At 43.3% G+C, this 21,369-nt stretch overlaps 1 long non-coding RNA gene across 1 annotated transcript; it reads right to left on the reverse strand.

Annotated features, from left to right (window-relative positions):
• Positions 1-11,980: 11,980 nt before the first annotated feature.
• Positions 11,981-15,639, reverse strand: LOC148877789 (uncharacterized). The gene is made up of 3 exons (XR_016105398.1): positions 15,380-15,639; positions 12,545-12,940; positions 11,981-12,467 (listed from the first exon to the last, which is right to left on the reverse strand). It is a non-coding gene; the product is annotated as an uncharacterized LOC148877789 (long non-coding RNA).
• Positions 15,640-21,369: the final 5,730 nt, after the last annotated feature.

Below are 21,369 nucleotides of genomic sequence, written 5' to 3' on the forward strand. Positions count from 1 at the left end.
AGCTCAGCAATATGTTGCAAAGAGCTGAAGAACTGATTAAAAAGGATGAGCATGTAGCTATGCTTGTTGTTGCTAGCAAGACGGGCAAGAGAAAGAGGAAGGCAAAGAAGCCTCAGAAGAAAGCCACTAAGGGTAAGAAGTAGAAGAAAGACAAAGCATCGGATGCCTGTCACTTTTTCAAGAAGACCGGCCACTGGAAAAGGAATTGTCCACCTACCTGGAATCCAAGAAAGGTAATTTCAAAACTTGTGTTATAGAAACCAATTTATTGGTAGCTTCTATGTCCTGGTGTGTTGACTTTGGGGCTTCTACTTGGGGACTACTGCAACTGTTGCAGCCACGACAATAGGAACCGTTGAGTTAATTTTTAGAGAAGGAAAAAATTGTATTGAAAGATTGTCTTTATGTACAAAAATTTAAGAAATTTGATTTCTGTTTCAAAACCGTGTGCAGATGGTTATTTTGTCTTTTTTAGTAATACGATTACTATTAAAAGAAATAACAGATTCATCATATACAGGGAACTGGAGAACGGTGTCTATGTTCTACATCCTTCACTAGAAACTAACATAACCGAAACTACGTCGGCTGAAATCCCCAAGAAGAGAGCCCGTGATACAGTTAATCCCACGTGTCTGTGGCATTACCAGCTTGGCCACATCGGTGTTGACCGAATCACAAGATTGGTAAATGATGGTCCTTTGGATTTTCTAACTGTAGAAGATCTTCCCACCTGTGAACCATGCCTACAAGGCAAGATGACGAAACGGCCATTTAACGGTAAGCCTGAAAGATGTACAAGCACCTTGACCTAATACATACTGATGTATGTGGTCCCCTGAGTGTTAGGACATGAAATCAACACGTGTATTTCATCACCTTCACAGATGATTTCTCACAATTGGTTACGTGTACCTAATGAGACACAAGTCTGAATCCTTTGAAAAGTTCAAAGAGTTTAGACAAGAGGTCGAGAAACAGTTGGGGAGAGAAATTAAAGCCCTTTGATCTGATCAAGGTAGCAAGTATCTCTTTGACGAATTCATGGACTACTTAAAGGTTAATGGGATAATATCACAATTAGCTCTTCCTGCTACACCACAACTTAACGGTGTTTCAGAGAGGAGGAATAGGACCTTATTGGATATGGTTCAGTCACTTCTCATACACTCAGAGTTACCCACATCCTTTTGGGGTTACGCATTAGAGACTGCGATTTACGTGCTGAATTGGGTTCCAACCAAATCGGTTCCGAACACTCCATACGCACTTTGGAACGGAAAGAAACCAAGTGTCAGACACTTGAAGATTTGGGGTTGTCCAGCACACGTTAAAAGAACGAGTGCAGACAAGTTGGAATCCAAGATCATTCGTTGCCTATTTGTAGGCTACCCAAAAGGCTCTGTAGGTTACCTTTTCTATGACCCAAATGAGCAGAAAGTGTTCTGCAGTCGAAATGCCCAATTCTTGGTGATCGATTACATCCTGGACACCCATCGTCAGGAAATTGTTCTTGATGAGGAGAGCTCAGGAGCAGTGGGAGATGTCTCATAAGTTCCAGGTAGTGACCAACCTAGAAGATCCATTCGGGTATCCAGGCCACCAGTCCGTTATGGTTATGACCAGGATAGTTACCTGTGGAAACCTTGACTAGTGAGGAGGATCCCATGACTTACGCGGAAGCTATGTTGGACATAGATTCCTAGAAGTGGGTGGAGACCATGAGAGCAGAGATGGACTCAATGGAGACCAATGGAGTCTGGACTCTAGTAGATCCGCCCTCCGGGGTAAAAGCAATCGGTTGCAAATGGATTTACAAGAGGAAGAAGGGCCCCGATGGTAGGATTGAGACCTTCAAAGCTCGCCTGGTGGCGAAAGGGTACACTCAGAAAGAGGGCATCGATTATGAGGAAACCTTTTCGCCTGTGGCCATGCTTAAATCCATTAGGATCCTTTAGCTATAGCAGCATACCATGATTATGAGATTTGGTAGATGGATGTCAAAACTGCATTCCTGAATGGAGATCTTACTAAAGATATCTATATGCAGCAGCCACAAGGCTTCATAGCTGCGGGTCAGGAAAACATGGTATGTAAACTTAATAGATTCATTTATGGACTTAAGCAAGCTTCTAGAAGTTGGAACATACATTTTGACTCTGCTGTCAAATTGTTTGTCTTCGAGCAGAATCCAGATGAACCCTGTGTTTACAGGAAGTACAGTGGAGATAAGGTTACCGTCTTGGTTCTGTATGTGGATGACATTCTACTCATTGGGAATGATGTAGGAATGTTGATTACGGTGAAAGTATGGATTTCACAGCAATTCTCCATGTAAGATCTTGGAGAAGTCTCCTATATACTGGGTCTTCGACTCTATAGAGATAGATCGAAGTAGATAATAGGATTATCCCAATCTGCCTACATTGACAAAATAGTCCAGAGATACAACATGAAAAACTCCAAGAAAGGAAATGTTCCTTTCAAACACGAAGTCACTCTTTCCAAGAAGATGTCTCCCAAGACTTCTGAGGAGATTGATGGCATGAAAGACATTCCCTATGCCTCTGCCGTAGGGAGCATCATGTATGCCATGCTGTGCACTCGTCCTGACATTGCTCATGCAGTGAGTGTAGTAAACAGATTTCAGGCCAACCCAAGGCAAGAGCACTGGACTGCTGTGAAAAATATACTTAAGTACCTTGGAAGACAAAAGAGTTTTGTCTAGTATTCGATGGTAGTTCACTATATATCCAAGGGTATACAGATGCCAATTTCCAGTCAGAACTAGATGATAGAAAGTTTACATCTGGATATGTTTTCATGATAGGATCATGTGCTGTTTCCTGAATGTCAGCAAACAAGGGTCCTGAGTAGCAAATTAACAGTCCACAACCCAAGCCGAGCGCATTGCTGTAAGTGAAGCTGCCTTATGAATGAAGGTGTTCATTCCTGAATTTGGAATTCAGCACATCACCCTTTCCACTGTTGTATGACAACACTGGACCTACGAGAGGATGATGTTAAGAGGTAGCATCAACGGAGAATGTGGTAGACCCATTGACTAAGCCATTGACACAAAAAGTTTTTATGAAACACGTGGATAGCATGGGACTCCGGCTAGTACCTGATTGGACCTAAGTGCAAGTGGGTGCTGTTAGACTGTTTTGTATGCCCTTAGCTTCAATGAAAATGATGTACTTTATGAGTTTATTGTAAATGAATAAAAGTGCTTATTTGATTCATGTTCCCTTGGTATGTTTCTGTGTAATACCCTTAAACTGGACACTTAATGAGACTCGTGTTAGTTTAGAATGTTCATAGCCAGTGGGTCGGTCTGGGGAAACCTATCCTGACAAGGCTGACACTGTGGTGCCACCAAGTCGGTTGGGGTGTCTTGTCTCAACCACCGGGGTGAGACCCTATGCACATACAGTGTGGGATTAATTGAATTTTTGAACTGGACTAGATTTCCAGTATTGCCCTAGACCTTAGAGATTGATGGGCAAAATTGGAAAGTTACGCCCGACCCCTAGACTCGATTATGATACTGCACTAGGTGTCGGATTGGGCTGTCTTTGATGTACCAATCAGTGAGATCCTTAGCAGGGGTCAAAACCTAGGTATGTTGGGACAGTCTGAGAATTCATCTGAGTGGGTGATCATAGTGACAGGATCAACCCCTTTGTCGGACAAAGGTAATGATTGGGGATGCACTCTCACTGATGGAAACCAAGACTGCCGGTAGCCGATTTCAATCGTTGAGATTTTTTTTGTAAAATATATTTTATATGAGATATAAAAGTATATAAATTATGGTTTCGAAATGATTTGCAAAAGGTTTTAATTCCCGGGATCCATACAAGAGAGAGTGCAACACTGTTCCTTGCAGCCGAGGGAGATGTCCTCTCTTGTCTGGCAGTGTATGATCATTATGGGTTGAGAGATTAAGTGTAAAAACAGTGAGGATAATACCTGATGGGCTAATCTTGCATCTGCCCACAGTCCCTGGGTGTTACAAGGTGGCTTGGCCCAGGGACCACTTAGGGTAAGTGTTGGGTACATAGAGCCCATCTGATGAGTTTCAAGGGGTGCACTGTCCATAATAGTATATTCGGCCAGGCCTTGTAACAAAGGTTGGGCTGAACCCATGTGGCTGATGTGTAGATCAATGTTTGGGTCCTACGCCATACAAGGAAGCCCAACTGGGTAGCAGTTTGGAAGGCTAAATGAATACATAACCTTAAATGGGCCTTAAGCCCATTTCGAACTGGGCTATTTGGTTAGTCACTTAAGGGGCGAATTCTGAGATGGATCAGCTGATAGGATTGGGCCCACACCCTATCCACTTAGAGAATCCAAGATTTAAATGAGATTTCGATCTAGAAACTTCCTAATTAGATTGGGAGATGGTTTATCTAATCTGCAGATATGATGAGGGTTATCCCTTATCTTAAAGGGACTTCTAATCCAGATATGATTTAGGTTAGCAACTCATAATGGGATTAGGAGCTGATCCCTTTAAGTCTCTAAAAGGAAGAGGGGGTGGAAGCCTTTAGACAGACAACCACAAGCAATAGATAGTCTTGTCTTCAGTGCTGAAATCACAGAAGAGAGAATCTGCACCCTACAAATACTCTCTTGCCGCCTCCTTCCTGCAGTTGCCGCCTACAGCAATTCAATCTCCAGTTCTTGAGAGAAATCAAGATTGGATCTTGATTCCAATCTTTTGGAGAAAAGATTGGTGGGAGTTGTATTCACAAGCCGTCCAGGTGATTCTTGAGAAGGATCAAGTTCTTTTGGAAGAACACTACTGATTCTGCTCCACCCTGCACTGCGCCATATTCAATGGCAGCAAATTTTGGATCCTTCCTTGGGCGTGAACACCTCCATTAAGAGATATTATTTCTCTGTATCAGGTATTATCTCTCCCTACTCCTTTTGGTTCAGATCTGGTTCAGTTTATGGTTCAAGAATGATCATTGAAAATATGATTTTCTAAATGGGGAATTCGATTCCCAGTTGAAGGGAGAGAAAAATTTTTGAAATTCGCCCCTTATTCCGCAATCTTTGGGCGTCCATGTGATGGATTTCCTATCCCTTCAGATAAGACTACCTTAATCATGGAATTCGGCCTATACTGTTACAAGGTTATGCGTTTCGGGTTGAAAAACGCAGCGACAACCTTTAAAAGGCTTGTAAATAAGTTGTTTGCGCCGTTAATCGGTAGAAAAGTAGAATGCTATGTAGACGACATGGTCGTCAAAACTCAATTCTCATATGATTGAATACAAGATTTGCATTCTGCTTTTGAAATTTTGCATAAGTTTAATATGAGACTGAACCCAAACAAGTGTGTGTTCGATGTGACCTCGGGCAAGTTCCTAGGGTACATCATTAACTAGCACGGCATCGAGGCCAACCCAGATAAAATTAAGGCCATTTTAGATATGAGACCGCCCCAAAAATTGAAGGAGGTTCATAGGTTGAATGGCCGCATAGCCGCCCTGACCCGCTTCATGTCTAAATCGATGGACCGCTGTCTATCGTTCTTTAAGGCAATTGAGAGCAAAGGGTTCGAGTGGACCCAAGACTGCCAGCTTGCATTCAACGAGCTCAATAAATACCTCACTACTGTGCCGACCTTAACCCAGCCCGATGAGGGCGATGTTTTAGAATTGTACCTCTCGGCGAATGACGAAGTGGTCAGTTCGGTACTAATAAAGGAAGTAAATCAGGTCCAATGACCCATCTATTACATTAGTAAAGTATTGTTGGGAGCAAAAACGAGATACCCAGAGATGGAAAAGCTAGCATATGCATTGGTAATCGCAGCTTGGAAGCTCTGCTCATACTTTCAAGCTAATATTGTTGTCGTCCTCACTGACAAACCTCTGAGGCAAGTATTGCTTAAGCCCGAGGTCTCTGGTCGGCTGACGAAGTGGGCCATTGAGCTCAGCGAGTACGACCTCCAGTACAAGCCACGAACTGCCATTAAGGCCCAAGCCTTAGCAGATTTCATAGCTGAATGCACATTCAGCTCCGTAGTTCCCAGGCCGGTTGAGCACAAGGCTCTTAGCTCAGGTAAGTCCGAAGCTCCCGGGTCGATCGAGTCTGAACCCCGTGAGGTAGCAGCCAGTGTGGCACCTCTCCTAGCTCGGTCAACCGCGAGCTGGGATGAGGAGCCCTAGATCCTTCACGTAGATGGCTCCTTGAACCAACAGGGCAGCGGCGCCGGAATAGTTTTGCATGGCCCAAGCGGTACAAAACTAGAATACGCGCTACGCTTTGAGTTCGCAGCATCTAATAATGAAGCAGAGTACGAGGCATTGATAGCTGAATTAGCCATAGCCAGAGAAGTAAAAGCAAAGCACATTGTTATCTGTAGCGACTCCCAGCTCGTGGTTAACCAGGTCACCAGCGAGTACGAAGCTCGCGAGCCAACCATGATTGCCTACTTGACCAAGGTTTGGGAGGCCTTGCTCGACTTCTAGTCACACTTCATCAGACAGATCCCTAGGTCAAAGAACGCTGAGGACGACGCCCTATCCAAGTTAGCCAGCACTAGCAACATCACCTTGAGAACCGTGCCGGATTGACCCGCTCGCGAGCTTCTTGCTCACGGGACCCTCCCTGCAGATCGCAATGCAACCAGAAGGGTGCCGCACCAGGCAGCCAAACACGTCATGATAGACGAGCGGCTGTACAAGAGATCCTACACACTCCCCTATATGCGTTGCTTACGGCCTACCAAAGCCGAACTCGTATTCTGCAACACTCATGAGGGGTTGTGTGGTGGGCACTTGGGGGGCAAAGCCCTTGCCCAGAAAGCGCTTCGACAAGGGTATTATTGGCCAACAATGAAGGCAGATGGAATTGAACTCTTAGAAAATGTGACAAATGCTAGACATGCCAATATTCACCACCAACCCGCTGCCGACCTCAAGTATCTCACCAGTTCGTGGCCCTTTGCACAATGGGGGATCGGTCTACTCGGACCATTACCGCCAGCAATGGGTGGAAGGAAGTTCTTAGTAGTGGCAGTGGACTATTTTACTAAGTGGGTAGAAGCCGAACCCCTCGTGACGTTCACAGCCCAAAATGTCCAAAACTTCTTTTGGAAGAACATCGTGTTCCGCTTTGGATTACCTCGGGTATTGATCTCCGACAATGGCAAGCAGTTCGAGGACATCAAATTTCAAGACTGGTGCCGAGACAGGGGGATCCAACAGAATTTTACTTCAGTTGCGCACCCTCAAGCAAACGGTTAGGTAGAAGTCACGAACAGAGCCATCCTCCGCGGACTAAAGGCACGGCTGGACCGAGCTAAGGGATTGTGGGCAGATGAACTACCCATTGTCCTATGAGCCTACCGAACCACAGAGAAGACCGCCACGGGAGAAACACCCATTGTCCTAATAGGATAGGGAGTTATCCCTATCCACTCAAAGAGTCCAGATCCAAATAAAGATTTGGATTAGGAAATTCCTAATAAGATTAGGAGGGTTGATCTTTATCTGCAGATAAGATAAGGGTTTATCCTTACCTCTTAAAAAGAGTCCAGATCCAAATAAAATTTGGATTAGGAAACCCCTAATGGGATTAGGAGAAGCTCTCTTTAAGGCTATAAATAGAGGAGGAGGGCAGACCCCACTTCATCCTTCAAGATTACAAATTCAAGAGAGAAGACAGCTCTAGTTAGACTGACGCCATCTTCTGCTCTTGCCTCCCTCTATTGCTGCCGCCATAGCCAATTCATTCTTCACTTGTAGGAGAGATCAAGAAGCGTTCTTGATTTCAAATTTTGGTGAAAAACTGATCTGAAGTCGTGCTCACTCACCCTCCATCAAATTCTTGCTGAAGAGTTTAGTTCTTGTTGAAGAACCACCTGCTGATTCTGCTCCACCCTACAATGTGTCATCTTCAGTGAGAGTAGTCTTTGGCATTTTCCTTGGGCGTGAACACTTTCGTTGGGAGTTATAGTTACTCTGTATCAGGTACATCCCTCTCCTACCTTTTGGTTTCAGATCTGGTCTGGTTTAGGGTTCAAGATTGATCCTTGAAAATGCAGTTTTCTAAAATAGGGATTGTGATTCCCATATGAGAGAGAGAGAATTTTTTGAAATTTCGCCCTACCTACCTGTAGGGTTCGACTATCCATATGATGGATCTCTCATCCCTTCAGTTTGAGTACATGTTTCTGGTGGTCGTGACTTCCTCTCTTTATAACGCCATAGTAGGTCGACCCATTATGCGCGTCCTATGCACGGTAGTATCCACCTACTATATGGCGATGAAGTTCCCAATGGATTATGGAGTAGGAGATGTGCAAGGTGACCAGCTTGAATTTCGCAAGTGCTACATAGCCGCCCTCAAGGGGAAAGCAAAGCTAGCGACTAACATCGAGCTTGAGCGACCAACAGAGTATGTCGATGAGCAAGCTGCCTCATAAATTAAATACCGACCCTTTAGTCAGGCCAATTACACAGAAGAAGCGCAACCTTTCCCCAGAACACTAGAGGATAGTCGATGAAGATGTCGGGAAGCTCCTAGTGGCAGACTTCATTAGGGAAGTCCATTACCCGAGCTGGGTAGCTAACAGAGTTATGGTAAAAAAGGCCAATGGCTAGTGGCGCATGTGCGTCAATTACACCGACCTAAATAGAGCCTGCCCGAAAGAATGCGTTCCACTACACAAGATCGACCGCCTAGTGGACGCGACCTTAGGGCATGAGTTCTTGACCTTCCTCGATGCCTATTCCGGTAACAACCAGATTAGGATGGACCCCAACGACGAAGAAAAATCTACCTTTATAACTGAGCTCAAGTTGTATTGCTACATTGTCATGCCCTTTGGACTAAAACATGCCGGGGCAACCTTTCAACGCCTTCTAAGTAAAATTTTTGAGCCATTAATCAGCAATAAAATCGAATGCTATGTTGATGATATGGTCGTGAAGACCCAGTATTCAAATTTTTTGCTAGATGATTTGCAAAGTGTTTTTTCGAATTTTACGAAAATATAATATAAAATTAAATCTCAACAAGTGTGTCTTCGGGGTCACATTGGGTAAATTTCTGGGCTATATAGTCAACTGACATGGCATCGAAGCCAACCCCGAAAAAAATAAAGGCCATCTTAGATATGGGACCACCTCGTAAAATAAAAGAGGTTCAGAGGCTGAATGGCCAGATAGCCGCCCTGAGCCACTTTATGTCCAAATCGGCATATCGCTGCCTACCCTTTTTTAAAGCCATAAAAATGTGTAAAGACTTCGAGTGGATTGTAGAATGTCAACCCGCCTTCGACAAGCTAAAAATAAACTTTACTAGCACCCCAGTTCTGACCTGACCCGAGGAAGGGGATGTATTAAAGTCGTAACTCTCCGCGAGTGACGAGGTGATCAGCTCGGTACTAATCGAAGAGGTAGATTGGGTCCAACGACCCATCTACAATGTTAGCAAAGTTTTGCAAGATGCAGAAACAAGGTACCCAGAGATCGAGAAACTAGCATACGTGCCAATCATAGCAGCTCACAAGCTTCATCCATACTTCCAAGCCCACACCATCGTCGTCCTCACCAACAAGCCTCTGAGATAGATTTTGCTCAAGCCCAAGGTGTCTGGCAGATTGACGAAGTGGGCTATCGAACTAAGTGAGTACGACATTTGGTATGAACCTCAGACGGCAATCAAAGCCCAAGCCTTAGCCGATTTTGTGGCAGAATGTACATTCAGTACCGCAACTCCCGACCTGACCAAGCTTGAACACATGATGGAAGCTTCAACCAATGCGACACCGGTCCTGGTCAGAGCAGGTCCAACCTGGGATGAGGAGCCCTGCATTCTCCACGTTGACAGCTCGTCCAACCAACAAGGAAGCGGTGCAGGAATAATTCTGTAGCCCAAGTGAGGTGAAGCTGGAATATAAAGCATTGGTCATTGGGCTCACTCTACCAAGGGAAATGAAGGCAAAGCACCTCATCATATGCAGTGACTCACAGCTCGTAGTCAACCAAGTCATCAGTGAGTATGAAGCCCGTGACCCAACTATGGTTGCTTACTTGGCCAAAGTTGGGGAGATCCTATGCCGCTTCATTTCCTATTTCTTCAAACAGATCCCAAGGTCTGAGAACGATGAGGTTGATGCCTTGTCTCGATTAGCCAGCACAAGTAGTAACACCTTGCAGACCGTTTATATAGAGGACTTACCTTGGCCTAGCATTCTCGAGGGGGTAGGAGAGGTCGCTCCTATAGCACAAGTGGAACCAAGCTGGATCAATCCACTCGTGAGTTACTTGCTTCACGGGACCCTCCCTGTAGAACACAACGCGGCCCGAAGGGTAGAAAGGCAGTCAGCTAAGTACATCCTTATAGATGGATAGATGTACAGAAGGTCCTTCACACTCCCCTACTTGCGTTGCTTGCGACCCTCAGAAGCCGAGTACGTACTCTGTGACACCCATGAAGGCTTGTGCGGCAGACACTTGGTGGGTAGGGCTCTCGCATAGAAGGCGTTACAACAAGGCAACTACTGGCCCTTGATGAAGGTAGATGCACTCGAACTCATCAAGAAGGGCAACAAGTGTTAGAGGCACGCTAACATCCAGCACCAACCTGGTGCCAATCTAAAATACCTCACTAGCCCATGGCCTTTCGCATAGTGGGGAATTGACATCCTTGGCCCATTCCCACCAACGACAAGACAAAGGAAGTTTCTGGTCGTAGCAGTAGACTACTTTACAAAGTGGGTGAAAGCTGAACCTTTGTCAACAATCACAGCCCACAACATACAAAATTTCTTTTGGAAGAACATAGTGTGTCACTTCGGGCTACCTCGGGTACTCATCTCTAATAATGGGAAGCGGTTCGAGGTAATTAAGTTTCAAAATTGGTGTGCCAAAATGGGAATTCAACAAAATTTCACCTCAGTGGCACACGCTCATGTGAACGGGCAAGCAGAAGTCACTAACAGAGCCATACTTCGTGGACTGAAAGCTCGCTTAGCTCGAGCCAAGGGGTTGTGGGTAGACGAATTGCCTAGTGTCCTCTGGGCTTACCGGACTACCATTAAGAATGCCATAGGTGAGACTCCTTTCAACCTCACTTACGGCACAAAAGTGGTGATCCTAGCAGAAATCGAGGTGCCTACACTACGCTTGGAGGCTTATGACGAGGAGACGAATGATGACAAGCTATGTACCAACCTAGACCTGGCATACATCCAGACTACAGCCTACCAACAAAGAATAGCTCGGTACTATAACACCCGAGTCAGAAAGTGACACTTCCGCGTCGACGACCTAGTTCTTCAAAAGGTTATGGTACCTCAGCCCGGCGTTGGTAAGCTCGGACCGAATTAGGAAGGTCCGTACCGAGTAAGACGAGTGTTTGGGAAAGGTACATACGAGCTCGAGTCTTTGAAAGGGAAGCAAGTACCTCGAGTGTGGAACATCGGCAACCTAAGAAGGTAATACCCGTGATCATCAAACTAGTCAAGAAGGATCACTGAACTGGAGAGAGGACTGCGAGTCACTCCTAGAAGCCCAAGGGCCATGATGCCGAGCTAACATAAGACCTCGACACTAGGATAAGTCCTAGTTGCCTCCTCGACATAGGCAAATAAGTCTCAGTCACCTCTTCGGCATGGGCAAACAAGTCCTAGTCGCCTCTTCGGCATAGACAGTCAAGTCCTAGTCACCTCTTCGGCATAGGCAAACCAGTTCTCATGCCTGAGGTATAGACAGTTCGGGTACAAACCCTACTATGTCTAGCCCACCTTGACATGTAACAATAGGTTGATCCCATTTGAAGTCCAGCTCGATGGCTTCACATTAATGCGAAGTTATCCCTATTTGTAGTCCAGCTCGTTAGCTCGACAATTCGAGCTAACCAACACTTAGAAAAAATCTACTCTTATTTTTGGTTCAGTTCTCCAGTTTGGGAGTTATTTACACTTACAAAATTTTTTACACAAAGATTGTCAAAATACATGTATTTCATTAATGTGAAGCTTTGAGTACAAAAGAAAAAGAAGAAACTATCACTCTGAACCGAGCTCGGAGGCTCAGGGTGTACATCACAAAGGTCTAAGAAAAGAGGCAAGACCGATAAGATTTTAATCCATACTCGACCTGGAGATTGTGAAACTCTAGAGACTCTTTGAAGCCTTCGATGGTGCACTCTCTCTCCTCAGCTCGCGTCTCTTGGATAGCGGTCTCGAAGATCTCGGTGTGCTCTTTGATCATCGCATCGAGGTTCTCGTTCTCACGTTGGAGCCTCTCCTTCTCCTCAATCAGCGCCATGATCAGCTCCTGTTGACTCCGAGCTCCTTTCTTAGCCTAAAGAACCTCAACTCAAGCTAAGTCTAGCTCGCAGTAAAGTTTTCAAGCATTCTCCTCGGCTTCCCGAGCTCGCTTCAAGCGGACCTCGGACTGGTAGACTAGCGAGTGAATGGCAGAGTTCACCTGGCAAAAAGAAAGCAGATGTAAGTACCTTTAAGAAAATGAACAAGGAAATGAAGAACAAAGGTAAAGTAGACCACCATATAGTAACTGGTAGCCCAGCCTCTGAGCTGGCTTGTGGACATGTCAGCCCACTCCGCTACTTTGGCAGGAAATACGACGTCCTTACTTTTGAGGAGCCCGAGCCGAGGGGTCATTATGCTCTCCTTCGAGAGCTGAGGCTCGGGCACGGAAGCGCTCTCTAGCTCGTGAGGCGGAGCTCCTTCGTCTTGGTTTTCGTCCAGGTCCACGACAGGAGGTTGGGGACGGACCTCCTCCTCCGGAAACTCGGTTGAAATCGACTCCGACGCGATGACCTAGGGTAGGACGGGGGCAGAAGGACCGGCCCCCCTGGTGAGACTTCTTTGAGGCCTTCCTCTTTTTTCCTCTCTGGAAGCTCCTCAGAAGGTTCTCTGCATCGATCTCCGACATGGCGACTGCAAGAAAAAAAAGAAAGAGTTAGTCGTGAACTGAAGAAAATTCAAAATAAAAAAGAATATCAGCACCAAGGTGGAGGCCTAACAAGAGGGCTCAGCCTAGCTCGCACAAGCTTCTTTTTGGCCAAGAAATCCCTCATCTCCACGCTGAGGTCCCTCCAGGAGTTAACGACCGCCCTAGTCTCTGCATCTAGCCTGACCCCGGGGTCTTTAATGGCCACCTGCCAGTGAGTCAGGAAGGGCCATCCCTCAGGGTTCCGGACAAAAAGGTATCTCCTCTTCCGGGCAAGTATTTTGTTCGGGCTGCCAAACAGGATTTTGAACCCAGGGCAAGGAGAGATGTAGTAACTCTATCGGATGTCCCCGCACAGGCAAGCGGAGTTCCTTTTGATTGAACAGATCTAGTTAAAAATGTCTAAGGACAAAGGTCGGTTATACTCGTGGAATAGGGAGATTGTATCTACTATAGTTCGGATGGAGTTTGGGTGTAATTGGTCAATGGTGATATCAAAGAACTTAATTATTTCTACAATGAATGGGTGGAGTGGGAAGCGCAACCCAACTACGAGCTGCTCTTCGAAAATCGTGAGTTCATGGTGACCATGAACCCAAGGGTACCGACCCAAAGGAATGCTGAAAACTAGGTTATCGGGAAGGCAACAATGAGCTACCAAGGATAGTAGCCTGTCCGAGGTCATAGTGGAAGGCCCGAAGTCATCTAGATCCCAACCCCGAGAAGAAGACGGGACCCCCTCCCTAGAGGTCGGTCCCTCCTCCCGAGCTATAGGCTCCTCAGGCCGAGATGGCTCGACCTCGGGTAAAAAAATTTCTCCTAAGGGGCGAAGGGGGAACTACCTGGCAAGGAGCTAACCTCGTCAACGGGAGCCGAGGACTGCACCTCGGCACCTTCAGGCTCACTAGAGTCACTAAGAAGCCTATCTATACTAGCACTAGACATATTGAAACTGGAACAGGAAAGGAGAACAAACTAACGAAGAAAAGACGAACTCACCAAAAAGATGAAAACGACATCGGAACACAAGGGAGGAAGTGGCGAGATGAAAGACTCCGGCGTGACCTCGGGAGAGCTCAATCACAAGATTTTTAGTGAAGAAGAGGGGCCCCTCGGTCCCCTATTTATAGCTCACTGCATGACGATCAATGATTGAGACCTACTCGATCCAATCGCTCTCATAAAAACCGGTTGCACGACACCCGAGGATGAAATTGGTTGAGCGCACTCTTTGACGTTCGCGGAGTCTATAAACAACATGATGTCCGCGCATACCCGGGACGCGATTTGGGTCATTTCGTGGTTGAGCCAAATGGTTGAACAGGCCCGACCAGCGGTTCGCTCTTCAGATTGTCATACCCCACGTCAAATCCGCCTAGATCGTCCATGAACTCCTCGCACCGGGTTGGGACCGCTGGCACGTGGAGTGGGGGGCAATTGATGAAGGGTGATTTGGTGTGACCTAGCGAGAAGGGGATACGTGGACACAACCTGACTAAGGGATGACATCACAGCTTAGCAAGACTAGTTCGCAATGTTTAAGCTTGGGTGTTCGGTTACTTTGGCACAGAGTCACCTCGGCGTAGGGTCACCTCGGCATTCAGTCCAGTTCGGAACTAAAGAACTAAAGTGTCAGTTCGGGGTTATCAACCCGAGCTGCCACATAATGACTTTGGAAGTTTCTCCAATAGACTCTGAACCTCAAGGGATCATGTTGCATAATGGTAGGTCTAATCTTCTCCCTGCTCGGATCAGGCGGAATTGATAAACCTTATTAATTGATACATTACTCCCCAATTAAAGTGGAAATAGATCCCCTCAAGACCTAGATCCCGGAACCGATCCGCAAAAATCGCGAGAGCTCAACTATATAAAGGCACAACTGCAATGACACAGGGCACGCACGTGATTTTTCTACTCTCTAGCTCTAACTCTCAAACTCTCAAAACTTTCAGCTCGCACTATAGTATACTAACTTAAGCATTGGAGAGACCTCGCCGGGTTAACCACCACGGGTTCTCTGATCCGTTGTTTTGCAGATTCACCTAGCTCGCTGCTCAACTGGAAACTAGGTCATCATCCAACAGGGAATAGTAAGATCGCGCTACATAGGAAAGAGAGAGAGAAGGGCAGAGGTGGAGGGGTCTGCTAGCGGCGATGATGAAACAGGGAAGAGAGAATAAAGGAAGAAGAAGAAGGAAAAGGAGAGAGAGAGAAAGAGAGGAACCGGACCAGCGTCTCCTGAGATCTGGGAAATACTCAGATCTAAATCTGGTTCGTTTTGGTAGCGGTAGAGATCGTCGGCAGGTATGCTTTCGGAGACCGTCAATAGCTGATGTTAAAAAGATTTGGGCGCGGCTCTCTCTCTCAGAAATCTTCGTTGTCTTTGGCTCTGTTAAAAATAAGATTTCTTATATCAAACTAACCTTGGCGCCGCTCTCTCTCTCTCTCTCAAAAATCTTTATTGTCTTTCGCTCAATTTGCACCACTCTCTCTATCAGGATCTTGATCGTCTTCAGCTCTGAAGTAATCTCAGTGAAATACAAGAACAGAGAAAGAGAAAAGAGGAGGCAGGCTGGAATATCCCGGGTTTGTGACACTCGCCGAGAAACCCCAATAAGCTCTCTCTCTCTCTCTCCCCTCCACTGATGCTAATGTTGCCGGAGATCAGTGGCCATTCATCCAAACTAAGTGAACCCGCACATGTATTTAAACAAAGGATAAGAAGGTAATTTTACTGACCAATCGAATGTTTGAGTGAAAGGGTAAAATGAATATTTTAGAGTTTCTGTCCATGTGTAACGGCACTGATAAGACTTGGGCAATTGTTAAAATAATAAGAGTATTCAATTTTCAAACAGTAGCGATATATCTAATCAATTAACTTATGATCATAAGGGTAGTTTAAAAAATTTACCCTAAGTTTAATTAATTGACTACTTAGTTATTAAAGGCAGTCTGACTGCAAGTGGGATTGAACCCTAATGGTTAATATGAGTGGCAAGTAATTCTATCACTTGACATATCATAACTATTTGGCAAAATAACATGGTTTGTACATTAACTTCAGAGAAAAAAATTTGAAACCTTTTTTTGGTATCATATTAATCTTAAAAAGAGAAAATAATATTTTATGTTACTGGTTGATGGCTGTGAGTTTTTCCAATCACGTCTTTTCAGTATATAGTTGGATTCAATCCCGGGTTTAGGCCTGAATCCAATTCCAGTGCATCAAATTTCAGTGTGATTGGGGCTCAAATTTAACAGTTCAGGTATAACCTTGGGCTCAATCACAAATCTTAGGCCCAATTCTTAGGGTTGGATCTGAATTGAGCTTAAAACTTGGCCCGCCCGCCCAACTACTCTTCTAATTGAATCAAATATTGATGATCAAGTAGTGTATTAGATAGGGGTTCTCTGGATCAATAACGCGTTCAGCATAAGCCCTCTAAGGCTATATAACCCAACTTGTGCTGAATTTTTCTGATCAATAATAATCAATCGAACTTTTAATTTTTTTTTTTTTTCTTTTGATGTAAAAGTCGCAAGGTTTGGGTTTTGACTTGCACCCATACAGCATCCGAGTTTGGTGTATAGATATTCTTTAGGCTCAATTTGGAAGCAGTATAAATACAAATTTATAGAGTGTAAATACATACAAAATAATATAAAATATAAGGTTTTACAATTTACAAATTTACATTTATACTCTTTCCAAACTGAGCCTTAAATCGGGCACCTGATTTAAAGCATCCAAGTTTGGTGCTGTATAAATCCAAATTTGATGCTGTATAGGGGTTCTGACTTGCACCCCTATACATCCCTTAGGCTCCGCTTATTTACACAGTGAACGGAGTGTAAATACTGTATGGGTTCAATTGTACTAGTAGGAGTGCAAATGGACTGAGTGTAAATACTGGTTTACTTTGATTTAACTTTTTTTTGGGGTGTAAAATTTAAAATGATTTGGTTTCGGTGCCATTTTTACGAAAAATAGTGCCACGCCGGTGACACGTAGGCGTTCCCATTACTAAGTTATTTGGTTTATGTGTTATTTAAAAAACGGGAAAAATTGGCAACATATCGTAAATTGAGATGCCCTCGATGCACGAATCGTCAAATTTGATGATTCATGCATCGGTTAATTGATGTGAGCCGTTGCACCCAACGGTTAATTGATGTGACGATGACATGTCATCCTACGTGTATAATGACATGTCATGAGGAGAATCGATCTAGTGCATTGCGGTGCAGTAAACCACAAAAAATAGTTTGTAAGTAGGGTTTCAATTGCTGATTCCTTCGCTTGCCTCCTTCACTGCCAACCTCCCCTCCCCCTCCTGACCGCTCATGTGTTGCAGTGCAACAGTCACCACCGACCGCCGTTATCAGTAAGAAACTCTTTTGATTTTTCCTTTATTATATGTTGTTCGTTGATTCTTGTTGTCGGTAAGAAACATTCCGACACTGTTTTGCATGAACTTGCTCTTCGATACCTTACTGTAGACCTGGAACAGTTCGTCGGAAATACCCAGCTGTGGGTTCTTTGCCGTTATGTATGGGATCCAGACCAGAAATTCCCAGTTGTCGTTTTTGTTTTCATATGAGATTATTCTAATATTCCCGTTTTCCTGTGTAGCATCAGATTTATCATGATTTTACAGAGAATTCACACTGGCTTCATTTCTTGACATCTTCAACCAAAGAGGTTATCATCTCATCTAACCAAACGAAAATGTTTAGAGTATTTCCAAATTTTGTTTGAAAATTTTCTGTGTATGTTTAGAGTCTTACCAAATGAAAATGCTGGACTTAATACTTCTGCCTGAATGTCTCTTCTTTCAAGCTATAATATGCACTACTATAATTCCGGTAGCTACTAGGCACCTGATGTAGGACTGATATATAATCCAAGGTTAGAATAGCAACAAATTTTAAGAAAAATTAAAATGTAAATGGTGATCTCAATGGTTTAAGTCCAAGGTTTGGGTTTGTAGGATTGAAGCATGTTTAGGGAAGGTGTCTGAGATTCATTTTTCAAACTTTTTCAAAGGTAACTTTACTGTTTTAGGTTGCTAAACTAGAGATTGAAATTTATTTTTGCAAACCTTTTCAAAGGTATCTTTACTGTTTTAGGTTGGTAAACTAGAGATTGAAATTGAAATTTTCAAACATTTTCAAAGTATCGATCGTACCTGATTTTCAAAGCTATAACATACCAAAATATATTGTACTCATTGTTTGTTGTGGTTGTAACATCATTTGTCTTTTTATTTGGGTTTGGCTAGTAATTATTCTACTAGTCTTGAAATTTATTAAATAGGATGATTATGTTCGCCACTGATAGACATTATGCGTGTGGTACATATTTTGAAACCTTATTGTTAGACACTAATCATGACTTATTAGCATCTATATATTGGAAGGTATGCAATTAGCTGTTGGGCCCAATATTGATTAGCAATTAGGCCCAATAGGTGAGTATTTGAAAGGTCTATAACTTGAAGAAACATGGTTTGATTAGTTACATTCATTTTTTTCTTGAATAGTTGCAAAATACCTAAGATCCACAAAAGTGATACCACTCTCGGTTAATGGACATGACAGACCTATTCACGTTCATATCATGGATGTAATCAAGAGTCAATTCCACCCGTTGGATTTAATTTTTGAGGCCGAATAATGTTGATTATTCGTCCAAATAATGTGGACCGTTTGATGATCATTGTTAGTTTCTTATGGTATGCACCATCATACATAGTAGTGGGTGTAACTACATGAAAATCGGTGATGAAAATCACCTTACCAAATGGAACAAGAGTGAAAATGATGCTCACTGCCTATGTCGTAGAAACACTACCAAACATAATATGGCAAAAAACGGGATAGTAGGCATGGCTGTTTTATTCAAAAAACAGTCTCAAAAAATGGCCACGCCACCAAACACCATCTTATATATGAAAGAGAATGGAGGTGTGAGGAAGGTTATTTATTGGGGGGAAGGGGGAAGGTGGGAAGCAAATGGGTGTAATCCCCATGGGTTTGCACTGCCAATGAGTGTAAATAAGGCTTAGTTTGAAAGGAGTACAAGTGTGCAAATCCTTTTGTATTATTTTATATATATATTTGTACTGTACACATTTGTATTTATACTCCTTCTAAACTGAGCTTAAAGCACAAAAATATAAATTTTGTATAGAATAGGAGTGCAAGTTATAATCAAACAAACAAATGCAAAACCAAATCTAGTGCGAAATTCTAGGTAGACAGCACACGCTGATAAAAGTGGAGAGCCAAAACTTTCTCCATTAACTTGTGTCCTTTTCTCAATTAGAAGTATCAAATTATTTTGGTAAATAAATCCCATATAATTGGATTAAGACTTGGACGATAGTGATGACTAGGCCAATCAATAGCTTAGAAGACCTTTGAAATAAAGTGACAGAGAATACTTGCCCTTTGTAGTGGTGCAACTCGGATCGGGTTGGGCTGGGAATTTGTTAAGTTTTAAATGGGCACAAACCCTAATCAAGCCCATGCCGAACAACCCAACTTGCAGTCCTAGCCCTTTTCATCACAAAACTTTGCATATGCTGAATATATGATGTGGACAGTGGCTATTTTGCGGGCCTAATGGGCTACGAATAGTAATGCAACTTGGACTCAGAGTAAAGACTTGATTCAGACTTGAAGACTAGGCTCGTGTTGTGTATAGGAAAAACTTGGTACTTGGAACTAAGGCTGTATTTGATTGCAGTGCAATTTGTACTAATACAAATGTATGGGAGTGTAAAAGAAAAGAATACAAAACATTTGCACTGCAACCAAACAAAGTAAGCACCCAAAACATTTGCAGTGCCATAGTTTTGCATCAGTGCAATCAGTGCAAATAAATTTGTACTGCAACCAAACACAGCATAAAGAAATAGCAAAGAACCCATAGAAACTAGAACAACTACTAATTTTAGATGAGAAATAGCAATACTCCTTACTCAGACTGGATTTATACCGAAAAAGAACAATCTCTAATTGCAAAGGAACACTATAACACATTTGGCAAGATTGCAGTGATTTGGAAGTGCAATTTTATTTTGTTTTGCCATCTGGTAACAAGGTAGATCATATGGTTGCTGCTTGTACGTGGCAGTACTCACTACTAGTAGTAGTGTAGGGTAAGTAGTGTGTGGTGTAAGTGTATATTTTTTTTTCTCTTTATTTCTTTCTTCTTTCTTGTTTCTTGGCTAATTCTATGGGTGTTGGTCTGTTTTTGGTTTCGTTTATTGTTGAACGAAGATGCTTTTTACCAAGCCAACAGTAATTGGTTATTATTTCTTCGTGGAACTGCTTTAGGCTGTTTTTGGTACCATATCTGTTTCCACCTAAAACGTTAATGGGTTGATCGTCAATACAAATCGGTGAAAATATATGTTCAGATATAAAAAAAAAAAAGCATTTGGGATTAGATTGGAAGGAGTACAAATATAAATATAAATATGTAGAATGCAAAATTTTATATTATGTATATATTTGTATTTTTATTCCTTTTAAACTGAGCCTTTAGGTAGAAATGCCAATGATTCAATCGATTTCATCTGCTCTTTTTTACTATGGGGTCAATCAATTTGATCGGCTCTTTTTTACTATGGAGTCATTTGGCAAGTCTTTTTAGGAAGATTTCTGGTAGCTTTGGCAATTAGAAGATGCATTGAGCTTTTGCATTGAAATTTGAATAGTTTGAAACCCATTAGGTTAAGGAATGTCTTTTACGTATGTCTTACCATGTGAAGAGGAAGAAAAAAAAATACAAAAGCTCCATTTGGAGCTTCTCGAAAATCACCCCGTTTGGAAATTGTCTTTTCAATGCATCAACTTTTGGTGACTAAATCTACAACAAACCAAATGGAAAAATACCAAATTTAAATTTACCGAACTTATAAATAACCGACAGATTGCACGAAAATGCACACCAAACGGGGCTTACATTGATGTCCACTCACTCAATGTAGTTTTCTCTTTTACTGAATTTACAAGGCTCAAGAAGCTCGAATTGAGTTCTGCTCTTCGCTCAGGCGCCTCACAAGAACATCTTCCATAAATAATAACACATGAGGTCAGTATGAGGTGCCATGTGTGAGAAGCAGATCCGGTCTCGAGAATTCCATCCCTTTCACTTGATTTCAAATCCCCAGACGATTCAAAATCTGGTCGCGATTGCTGAAAGGGAGTAGTGGCAATTGACTCAAAACCCCAACTTCTTATGCTCCATACCGTTGCCGCCTAGAGGGAAGAATATATTTTAACTGGCGTAGGCCACATATTACAATCAAAACTTTCGGTGGCTTTCACGTCACCGAAATATTCCGGGATATATTAATCAACTAAACTTCAGCTTAGGAGCTGCTGGCGATCTACCTCC

Source organism: Nelumbo lutea, chromosome 1 (genome assembly GCF_056320005.1).
Source record: "Nelumbo lutea isolate HS-2025 chromosome 1, American lotus-T2T, whole genome shotgun sequence".
Lineage (NCBI taxonomy): Eukaryota > Viridiplantae > Streptophyta > Magnoliopsida > Proteales > Nelumbonaceae > Nelumbo > Nelumbo lutea.